This window comes from Pseudopipra pipra, chromosome 2, assembly GCF_036250125.1.
Source record: "Pseudopipra pipra isolate bDixPip1 chromosome 2, bDixPip1.hap1, whole genome shotgun sequence".
Taxonomy (NCBI): domain Eukaryota; kingdom Metazoa; phylum Chordata; class Aves; order Passeriformes; family Pipridae; genus Pseudopipra; species Pseudopipra pipra.
In genome coordinates this window covers 105433561-105445141 of record NC_087550.1, presented here as the reverse complement: position 1 = coordinate 105445141, position 11581 = coordinate 105433561, and the positions used below count along the sequence as shown (strand labels likewise).

General features: G+C 42.2%; 1 protein-coding gene across 12 annotated transcripts in view; it reads left to right on the top strand.

The window, feature by feature from the left end:
- The first annotated feature begins 1347 nt into the window (after nucleotides 1-1347).
- Nucleotides 1348-11581, top strand: part of LOC135410240 (uncharacterized) — a 370146-nt gene continuing 359912 nt past the window's right edge. For 7 of the 12 annotated variants that reach the window (XR_010428577.1, XR_010428574.1, XR_010428573.1 and 4 more), the window contains exon 1: nucleotides 1353-1758. The gene's annotated coding sequence lies outside the window, so the exon portion shown is untranslated. Of the gene's footprint in view, nucleotides 1767-11581 lie in introns of all 12 variants that reach the window. The other 5 variants (XR_010428578.1, XR_010428581.1, XR_010428579.1 and 2 more) reach the window with 5 other exon arrangements.

The following is an 11581-nucleotide window of genomic DNA, read 5'->3' as shown; positions in this document are numbered from 1 at the left end:
TGGAGATAAAATACCCTTATCTCTTCTAATTTTACTGCATTTCTTCCCTTCCAAGACAACGACAGCAGTCTCTCTTACAAGCAGGGGTTTTTTTATGGGATAGGATTGGAATTTCGGAAGAGACTCCAGCCTAGCAATGTGGAAGAGAGGGCACACATGCTGAAACCTGATGTGATTTTGCTGGGATAAAGGAGTGCTGCCCAGTGTCTGGTGATTTTTTATTGGATTAAAAGATTTGTGGGGCAGAAACCACTATTGCCAAGACTCTGCTGGGTGCTCCCCAGTACTGTTGGCAGAAGGATATGAGATTGTGATGCCTAATTCTGGGCCACCAGAGCCAGGACCGTGGCCTATGCAGGGACTACACTGGTTTGTCTATCTCAAAAAAAGGTTGGAGCCAGGTCTTAGAGGTTTTTCTGATGACCATTCTCTTGGAAACTGGTATATTTCCGTGGCGACTTTCAGTTTAGTAGATATGTCCTTTCTGAGGGAGAAGAATATCTGCCCTGACGTTTCCCAACTGCTTTAGTTGTAACTGCTGCATATGATGGTTTGTAAATCATTACTGTCAGGACTCAGTACATTAACTTGAATAAAATAATACACATTTCTTGCTTATTAACACCTTCAAAATATACAATCATGCCTCATTTTTGCTTTTTGAAACAGGAAATATTCAAACTTTTCCTTGGGCAAAAAATGTTAATTTCAAGTGTTTAAAAGAAAATTAATAGCAATGAATAGCTGATCAGAAATTGTCAAATCAGTTTTTACTTCCATTATAAGACACTATTTTAGTTTACAGGCTGAGTCCTATGGGATTTTGGAAATAAAGCAGTACCACGAGGATCCAAACGGAGAGATGCATCCTTTCTGCTGCAAAAAAAGCTGCAAAGGAGAAGACTTCAGTCAAAGAGAGCCAGGACTAGCACACAGGGATCAGCCCCGAGGTGAGCGGGCGCTGGCAAGCCTGGCTAGCTACAGTTACTTTAATACAGAGCCTCCGTCAAATTCCTGGAATTGATTAGTTGTTAACTCCAAGGAAAACAGTTGTGCAGCAAAAGGGAATAGAGACAATTTTTGAGTGGTGTTATTTCTCCTGTGATCTTCCCTCGTGTTACAGATAGAACTGCTGCTGAACTAGTCAACACAATGACATCGCTCTCTCCCCTCAGAAAGCCTTTATAACCAGAGGAAATCCGCCCATGATTTCTCCACCTGCTTCCCAGAGTCCGGCATAACAAGGCCAGGACACAGCAGTCTCTCTGGGCTCGCCGGGACTGGCAGTTCCTGCCCAAATCACAATTACTCTTTTTGAAACAGGCCCCAGCTTCATAGATGAGAGGGGTTTGTTGTGCCCAAAACTGGGAGAAACCTGCCCAAAGACACCCTTCCCCCCGCCAATCCCCCGCAGAAAAAGCTAGTTGTTAATTTTCCGCCGCCCCCGCCGCGCTGGCAGCGCCGCCACCCCCGCGCACCCCTCGCCCGCCTCCTCCCGCTCCGCCGGGGATGGCCGCGGATGAGGAGACACCTGGGTTTCCCTGGCAACAGGTGCCGCGGCGGCCGGGAGAGCCGGGAGAGCCGGGAGAGCCGGGGTTTCCCCGCTCGGCTCCGCGCCGCCGGCGGCCCCGGGAGCGCCTCGCGGGCCGGGCCGGGGCTGCCCCTCGGGAAAGGGGCGGCACGGCCGGCCCGGCCCTGCGGCCCCCGGCGGGACCAGCCGGGGGTCCGGGCGAGAGCGGCCCCGCCCGCGGCGGGAAGGTAAGGGCGTCCTGCCGGTGGCGGGGTCGGGGAGATGGAGGGGAGCTGAGGCAGCCCTCGGGGTCAGGCACAGGGGCTCCTCCCTGATCACCTCCCGTGGTTCGAGGGCTCGCGGGGAGGGTGCAGCTCAGCCCAGAGATGAGCCCTGTTCCCCTGGGGCCGGGGCTCGCAGCTTCCTCCTCACTGGCCCCGCCTCGGCCACCCTGCTTTGCCCACCTGGGGTATCTCCCAGCCTCTGCCATCCCGCTTGGCTTCGCCGACGGCCTCCTCGTGCCTGGGTGGCTTCTCCCATCCCCACTGCTTCCCACCGTGCCCCAGACACTTTTCCCATCCCCGCTGCTTCCCACCGCGCCCCAGACACTTTTCCCATCCCCGGTGCTTCCCACTGCGCCCCAGACAGCCGCCCCTGCGTGTGCCCTCGGAGCTGGTTTGCTCTTGCGTGGGCCTGGGCCCACTGAGGTGGCATCTCCTCTCTCATCTGCTTCAGCCAGGCAAGGCTTGCCCACTTCCCTCTTTATTTGTCCTTGTTTACATTTGTCCTGAGCGAAGGTTGGCAGGTCACCAACCTCGCTAAAGCTTTTCCCCCTCATCGTCGACACAGCAGCGGCGGTGCCTGGTCCGTGTGCTCCATCGTAGCACCCGCCAGGCTTTCTGCTGCTGTCCAGCGCTGTAGGGGTGGATGCCTGCCGGTTAATCCCGGCTTCTTCTGCAGGGCACGGACGCATCAGGTTGGGCACGGGTTTGCTCTAATGAGGCTTTGTGGCTCCTGGACCAGAGCTGGCTCCTGCGTGGGCGGTGAGCTCATGTCTGTCTGTGTGCGCCCTCGTAGTCAGACGTGCCCGCGGTCCAAAGCTCTGTTCCCTTGGCGGGTTGCAAGTCCCCTACCAGAGGGGCATCCCCCGATATTCGTTGCTGGGTGAGATCAGACAGAGATGGACAGTACTATAAGTCTTGCCATGTTGTGGCCAAGTACCTCCTTTTCTACTGCTTTATTTTCTTCTTTCCTTGAATCCCAAAGCTAAAGCATAGGGAAGGGCAAAAAGAACAATGAATGTCCTGGTACATATTCTTAAAAAAAAAAAGAAAGCCCAAATCCTTTACAAATCCAAGAAGCATTAAAAAAATCTTGAAGAAAAGTTCTTAAAAAAATTATCCTCACTTAAAATTTGCCTATTTGTTTTGTAACAGTAATGCTTCAGTGGTGCTTGCTAGTGAAGTTAAATGTCGAATAGTCTTCCCATAAAATTTATCAAGAAAATGGGGCTGATTGGTGACTTCAGGCTCTAATACAACAACAGCATCACAGATAACAATACAAAGTGACCTTGATGTCAATTAAGAGAAGACTCTATCCATAATTTTTTATTGCACACAAGATCTCTGGACTCTTCTCTGTGTCTCCTTTGTGTTGTGTTTGCAGAAAAAGAAAAGAAATACAAAGCTCCCCTAATGTTATGAAAACAAAAAGTTGTTTATAATTCTGTGGCCTGTGTGATATTTTCTGATAATGTAAAAACTCAATTGAAAAAGGAAATAATATGTTGCCTTGCATTGTTCCTTCAAATGACTTAGAGGGAGATAACTTGATAAAAACATTTCTATCACACCCTCTGGTTAGTTAAGTGTAGCTGTTATGTTTCCAAAAATAGACGGTCCCTGAGTGTGCCTGAAGTCTGCAATATGGAGGTCAGTTCTGTGTCATACATAGCCTTTTCTGCCACAGCTATTCTGCCTTAAAATTGTCATGGACTTCTCCTCTGTCTATTTCTTTAATTCACTCATAATTTTCTGTTGTTCTATAAAGTAGACACATGCTTGTAATCAGAGAGACAAGCCTGTAATCAGAAAGTAGCCAACAACAGTCGTTTGATGCCATAAAAATAAAAAATGTTCAGCAGTTTGAAATAAGGGAAATTATCACTTTTTAATGGCTCCTGGCAAAACTCCATAACTAACTTTCTTAAGAAATGTATCTACTAAACAGTGAATAATGAACCAATACCTCTATAAACTCTGCACTGAATTGCTTCTTTGTCTTATTTTTCAATGAGTTATAATGTTTTGGCTTTCTAGCATTATTGACATTAAATCAGCTTGCTGACTGTGGGCATGTCTTTACGAAGAGAGTAGCCAGGAATTGCACAAAGCCCAGGAGGAATGTGCTGCGATGGGGGTTGGGAGATCAGGGCCATTCCAAAAGTAACAGGATGCTGTTCCTTGTACTTAGCCTCAGGCATAGACATGGCTTACTCCTTCCCTCGGTCAAAACAAGGAACTTCAGAGGCTTAAGCATCCACTCGGATGGCTGCTAATGAGACTGTTCTGTCTCTTCATACATTTCAAAATCTACATGCCATATTTCAGTCTCGGGCCTTCTGGGCGTTTGTGTCTAATTAGGCTGGAGGGCCTCCAGTTCAAGATTACCTGTGCTGCTTGGTGCTCAATTCTTTTATATGACTTTGGCAATAAAGCAGATTACTGTGGGTTTATGTGCAAGCAAATTAGGGACAGATGTAAGCATTCTTATAAGCCCTGTTCCTGCGTTCTTAGCACGAACTGAATTCTACCATCATCTGGTTCTTTCTACATAAAACGTGTAGTGTGCTGATTGTAGCATATTTATAACTGGGGGTACTCTGTAAGATGTGAGGCTTTTAAATACTTCATCTTCTTTTGCCATTTTTTTTTCCAAATGAGAAACAATACTGCTGCAAGAAAAGCTTCCAGATAGAAATAATGAAAAAGAGAAAAGGACTCTGAGCACAGCTATACATAGCACAGCAACAAATGTTTTAAATTTGTTTTCATAACAACCTAGAGTGCAATGGAGGAAACAATGCATAGTACATGAAATGGTGTTTAAAACTATGAAGTAATATGGCATTGTTTAGGACTGCTATTTTCTACTGCTTTAATTTAAAAAAAAAAATCCCTATGCATTATAGAAGAATATGGAAAGACTGCTCTGGCTGTCTCCTTGTCATCATGGAATAAATAAACCATACGGTAAAATCATAGAACCATAGAATGGTTTTGGTTGGAAGGGACTTTACAGGTCACCCAGTTCTGACCCCTTGCCTTTCACTTTCACCTTTCACTGGAACAGGTTTCTTCAGAGCCCCATCCAACCTGGCCTTGAATGCTACTGGAGACGTGGCATCTACAGCTTCCCTGGGCAACCTGTTCCAGTGCCTGACCACCCTCACAGTAAAGACTTCCTTCCTAATGTCTGATCTTCACTTTTGGAGCTTAAAGCCATTTCCCCTTGTCCTATCACTACATGGCCTTGTAAAAAGTCCCTCTCCAGCTTTCTTGTAGCCCCTTTAGGTACTGGAACCTCATCTCTCTCTGCCTCTCTTCGTAGGAGAGTTGTTCCTGTCCTGTGATCATCTTGGTGGCCCTCCTCTGGACTCGCTCCAACAGGTCCTCATCCTTCTTATATTGGGGACCCCAGAGCAGCACTTGAGGTGAGGTCTCATGAGAGCGAAGTAGAGAGGGAGAATCACCTCCCTTGACCTGCTGCCTACTTTTCTTTTAATCTTAATTCTCCAGATTGTTGTCCTCTTTAGAAGTGCTATATCCAATTTTAGGATGTTATCCCTTCTTTTGTTAAGCCAAAGCTTGAAGTGAAATTCCAATTCCAGTGAACTAAATGACAAAATTTACTGAACAATTGTTTCATTTTAGATGTCAGTAGAGCTGGATATTTATTCAAAGGTAGTTGCCACCTTAAATGGACCTTAACAACATTTAGAAATATGTGTTAAAGTGCACTCCAAAAATCATCAGATTTCTTCACAGTTATAATTTTGGAATCAGGAATATTGTGTTTGAAAACAAAATTCTCATTAGGAGGACTTAAGAATAATAGTATCCTGATATCCAAACTCTTGCATAATATAAATCTTAGGGATTTTGCCTCAGGTCCCCTTGTGACACCTCTATGGAGATGTTCTGATGCTGAGATGGTGAGGGACGGAGCACCATGAAAAGTGAGTGGCTTCTGCCTTTCAGGCTCCCAGATTTTTGCTTGTGATTCTGCAGTTTGATAAAGTAAATTTTTGTTTCTTTGAAGAAAAAAGATTACAGATGAAACACTGATACCTAATTCTTCGATTTAAATTATATGACATTAGTGAAGCAGTTCTACATTTTAGAATGCTCCGTAAAACCCCAACACTTTGTGTTTGCAGGACTTGGAGCCATGGTGAACTCATTATTCCTAACATTGCATATATTGTGAAAAAGAAAAAAGGCTGCCTGAATATCAAATACTGACTAACGTGTTCATCCAACAGAAATACTGAGCAGCTTCCCCTTTATAAGCAACTTTTATATTAAAGGACTTTCTGTCCTTTATGAAATGTTGAGACAACTGGGACAATCACATCTGAAATGTCTCTGCTTTTGTCTCTGGAATACAGAGGAGTGAGCAGAGAAGAAGCATTGCCTGGTGACAAGAGCAGCCAGAGAACTGTGGTCCTGAATGCTTGTAAGTGCACATAGTGGAATGTGTCCTGTTGAAGGTGCTATGCCCTGTTCCCTGCCTCTCCAAATCATGGTGACAAACAGCCTGGCAATGCCCTTGGAGTCTGTGCCTGGGCTTTGTGTTGGGAGCCTCTATCTAGCTAGGAGTACAGTAGTGCACTTTTATGTATCGTATGGTCAATCATTTTCATAGAAACCGAAGTCACTGCTCAATAATAGAATGTTCTTCCAGAAGAAGCTGAGCTACTTTTCAGGGGAAAAGTAATACTTTAACCCCCCTTTTTTATCCCATAACATACCAGAGATCAACAAAAATCTGCAAGTGTTAACCTTGAAAAGGAAACATGTTTGGCCCTGAAGGAGGAAGTGCAAGTGATCTTCTGTTAGAGAGCAATCTTAGGAGATCTCAGAAACCAAAAACCTGAGTTCAGTTGGTCTTCACCAAGATAGTTTTCTGGTGAAGTGTTTCGGAATTACTTTGTATATCAGATATGTGTTCCAAATGTAAAGGAGAGGCTAAATGCCTTAATAAGTTAGGAAGGCAGTAGCCTCATTTATCAAAAAGATAAGAGGAACCCAGATGACAGAATTATCAATATTTTGCAGGGAAAAAAAATATAGTAGGATGAAGAACTGTACTGCAGTTGGTTAGTGGCTTTGCCTTTTCGTTTTAGAGCACTGACCTTAACTCTGAAAAAGCATTTGTGGAAGAAATATTCTTAGAGACCCAGTCTGGACTTCATGTGCTGGTGCAAATGAAATACAAATGGCATTTTAGGATTATTTTGGGGGGGTTGTATAAAATTGGAGTAGAGCTCTGTGGCTTAGATCATTCTACTTTTTTTTCAGCAGTTTCTGAAGTCATTGTAGCTGCAGCTTGGCTGTCATGTTCTTCCTTTAATTGGAAACTGGCCAAGGGGATGGTTGGCAGGCCTGTTTTTTGGAAACCTGGACATTATCTTGCTGCTTTGGGGCCTCTGCAGTATTAATAAACAATGAATAAACTTCCTGGCATTTCTTTAACAACATTATGGTTAAAGTACAATCTGTTTAAGCCTTCAGAGAATAGCTATTGCAGAAGAACAGAAAACACAGTCCACTGACATCTAGCAAATGAATCTTTTTCTTTGGTAAAGTAAAAAGGCTTTTTTGGATCTTTGCACAGCAGAAAGAATAGTCCTGGGACATAGTATAAATAATAAACTACCACTAATAAATATGGCTCTTCCACTGTAGAGTCTTACACATACTGGTTAAGAATCTCTTTTCCTCACTTGGTCTGTGTATGATATTCATTGAATTTTGGATCCTGATCTTGAATTTATGTTTTGAGATCTTGTCTTGAAAATGCCACTCAAGTTGCCATCCAGTGTGTATCTCAGTTGGCCAGAGCTGAGAGAATATCCCTAGATTTAGTTGGGATGTACTTAACTTTCCCTGGACCGGGGGCTGCAGGTAGAATTGCTGTTCTGTGTAACAGGGGACCATTATAAACATGTTCTGTGGAAACCCGCCGTGTGGGGGTGCTGCAGGGTGAGCCAGGAGTGCCTCTGGTCTGTGCTGCTACTGCTTGAGGAGCTGAGTGGTGTGGCCTGTAAGAAGCCCCCATCTGTGCCATGAGCCTTTGAGCAGCTTCTCACAGGCAATTTTTTTTTTTCCCACAGCAGAGAATGGAACGCTGGGGGATGGATGTGGGGATTTTCCTTGGCAGTGTAATTGTGTATTGAGTGCCCTGGTAGCTGTAGTCAGCAATACTGCAGCTTTTCCTCTCCTATGGCACATCTCTCTGTGGCGTGAAGATCACTAATGAGGAGCTAATTAGGCATAAGTGATCATGATTTTATTCTGTTTTCCTCTAATAAATATATTCAAGTCCTTATTCTCACTGTTTTATGAAAATGACCAATTTCATAGTGCTGAAAACAAGTTTCAAGAAAAAAAAAATGGTAAAACATTTTTTTTTCCTGTCCAAGAATTTTAAACTTGATGAACAAAAAGACAAAGAAAACCCAACAAAGAAAATTATTGCTATGGAAATCCCCAAGTGAGAAGGTAGGGGTGTGAATGTTCTATAAAATAAAAGTTAAGTACTTCGGGAAATTGATAAAGGCACACAAAAGTCTCAGTGGTAAATAGAATTATGGATGAAATAGCTTATTCTTTTCTTTTTTTTTTTTTTTTTAATTTTAAATAAGCATAGTAAGAACAAAATGAGTCCAAACAAAAGAGTGGGCTGTTGTTGGGTGAAAAATGTCCATTAGAATTAAAGTATTAGTTGAATTACTTCTGTTCTTCACGTGTCAGTAAAGGACAGTAAAGTACCGAGACTGTACCTGGGCTGATGGTGATGATGAAGTGTGTAACACCCTCCTCCACCTTTGCTGTGCTGCTCTGTGAGCTGCTGTTGTGCTGCTGTGTCAGCTCTTACTATTAGGCTTATTTAAACAGCTGGACCTGACAACTAATACCCAGAAGTTTTTACAGAATTCACTGGAGAGTTCTGTGGGTTATGAAGCTTGAAATTTTCAATATACTTTGAAACACTAAGAAATTACAGCAAACTTGGGAATTTGTCACCAATGCTTTCAAAAGGAATCTTCTGGATAATTGGAAGCCTATCAATTTGGCTCTGGTCCTGGAAAATGTGAAAGAAATTCTCCTATTACATTTAAGCTTCCTATCATTCTTTAAAACTAGTCAGCCATGATTTTTGGAAAATAGATTTTATCAACCTGACTCTTTATTCCTTTCTTTATTCTCTTTTTTTGAGAGATAACAAATACAGTTTGATCAATGCCATTGTGTTGAAGTAATATATAATACATTTCTGTGAGGCATGATTTTTTGATCAAGAGACTAGACTGAAATGAAATCAATTTGATGCTTCTTAAATGGACTAAAAGCTGGCAGACAGGCTATGAAACATGATTGTAAATGGGGAATCCTCACTGAGTATGTGCCTTTCTGTTGGATCCTATAAGAACAGGTTATTAGCAGTGACTATTTAGCAATTTATTGATGACCTAGATGGTGAAATATCAGTTTTCCACAGGACTGTGGTGCATTTAAGAGGATAGCTATCTGGTGCAGAGTGATCTGTCAGTGTTAGTAAAGTGGGTGCAAGCTGTAGTGTACCACGAGTGGGGTTTTAGTGAACTACTGTGGTTCTTGGACAAGTAATGGCAGTACTGAGTAAAGGTAGAGAAATATTTTGTACACGTACTTTGTATTGATTTTAAGGAGAAAAGGGGTTAGATAATGTCATAACAATAAAGGACTTGGAAGAATGGAATGCCCAGTATCGTGTGCTCTGTTTAAGTACCAGTTGTGGTTCTTGATATGGGAAGGCATTGTTCAGTGTAGCCAACATGGGCATAACAAAATGCACTGTCTGGAAAGCAAGGTTTGCCTTTGGAAAAGTGAGATAAACTTACCATTACAATAATAATAACAGTACCAACATTTTGTAAAAATAAATGCTAGTTAAAAAGGGATGTGATTATGGGAAGACTTGTGTTTTTCAGATCTGAAATCTTAGAGAACATCTACCATGTAAGGAAATATTATCCTAAATTCAGGGGGTTTTGTGCAACTTATGGCCATTTCCAAGAGGACCATGGCTCACTCTCTCCATGCATTTATTTGTTTAGAGAACTTCGAAGCTTTATTTAGGCCTCTGAATGTGGATGAAACTTAATGTAGTCTTTTGCTCTACTCAGATTTTATATTAAAGAATTGGTTTTATGTTAAAGTTTTTACTGTCAGGAATGAAAGCAGGGAAAGTCCCGTGTATACTTCAGAACTTAAGAGATGCCTGCACTCCTTTCTCCTGTTGCTCTCTTACCTTGTTACTTGAGACTTCCTAACTTGCCAGGACAAAGAGACCAGGAATTTAATGTACCTGTTCCTTCTGTTCTTTGATAGAGCTGGTTTTGATCTATGACTAGAGCAGTTGAATGTAGTGCTCAGCTCAGACAAGGTTTCTGAATTGGCTAAATGCAGTGAAGGGCTAAGATGAAATTTTTATATTGGGCTAGGTGAAATTTTTGCACTGCTCTTGATAGAGGTTGTACCAAAACTCTGGTGTAGAGTTTTCACATGACTATGTTTATGTTACTTCCATTTGAAAGAATTTTATGTCTCTCTGCAGACCTGTGATTGGTTAAGATTATACTGGAATCTCTTAATGTTGAAATGGTGTGTGACAGAAAGCAAAAGCAACTTCAGTTGTTTTACAGTATTACAGTATCTACAGTATTACAGCTTAGACATCATGGTCTGCCCAAGAGATCTCAGATGTACAGAAACAGGTTCTGCTCCACACTCTCGGGAATCAAAAAAATTTAGAAGTTTGATCTTTAGAAAGTCCATTGCATTGAAGTACAGCCCTGAGTATCTGTCCAGTCTTTGCTTATGCTATTTACTATTGACAGGGCTCCGAAAGTAATGCATGAAAAAGTTCTGTATCTGGAACAGTTAATGTTCATCTGCATGTTTTTAACCTTTATGCTAAAGTAATGAAAAATGCTATTCAGTTGAATCCAGGTATTTCATATAAAATTAGTAAAGTTAGTAATTATACATACCATTTCTCTATCACTTTCACCCGCTGGAACAATTTATCCTTCCATCCTACTAAAATTGAAAATAATGAAGCTGCCTTGCTTTGAGGAGGACTTTGAAATTACATGCCCGGATCACCTAGAAACAGAGCCAGGGATAGTATCTGTGAGTCTCAAACTGCTCTTTTATCCACTGGACCGTGCTGATGACACCATTAAATACAAAATTTGATAAGTACCCAAGTGCAAATGCATAACCAAATTTCAGGTCTTGCTGTAGGAATATACTAAGAATGTTTTTAAAAACTGTGATGATAAATTATTTGTCAAATAGATTTTTTTATTATTATTTATAAGAACATAAACAGAAAATTTGACCCTCCCTGCTTTTCTCAAGAAGAAATTTACATTTTTTTCCTGTGACCATGAAAATACTTCTTTCCTCCCCATTCCAGTTACTGCATTGAAAGCCTACCCTTTGTTTAAGTTCAATTCCTGTCTTCAATTTACAGCTTACAACATGCACAGTCTATATTCTCCAGCAGTTGCAGCAACACTTACATGTTGGAGCTGTTTGTAACATCAGTGGAACTATCTCTTCCTCCTTTTTGAAGTTATGCCTTAAAATGATCCTATCTTCCCAATTTTTGCCACAAATTCAATTTCTTATAAGAGCTGGCAATTTCCCAGCAAGCTTAAAAAGAACATCCAGTTGCTTTCTTTTGCCCCTCACTCCCCAGTTTGTGCTGAGCTGTGCCCTCCTGATTTACAGC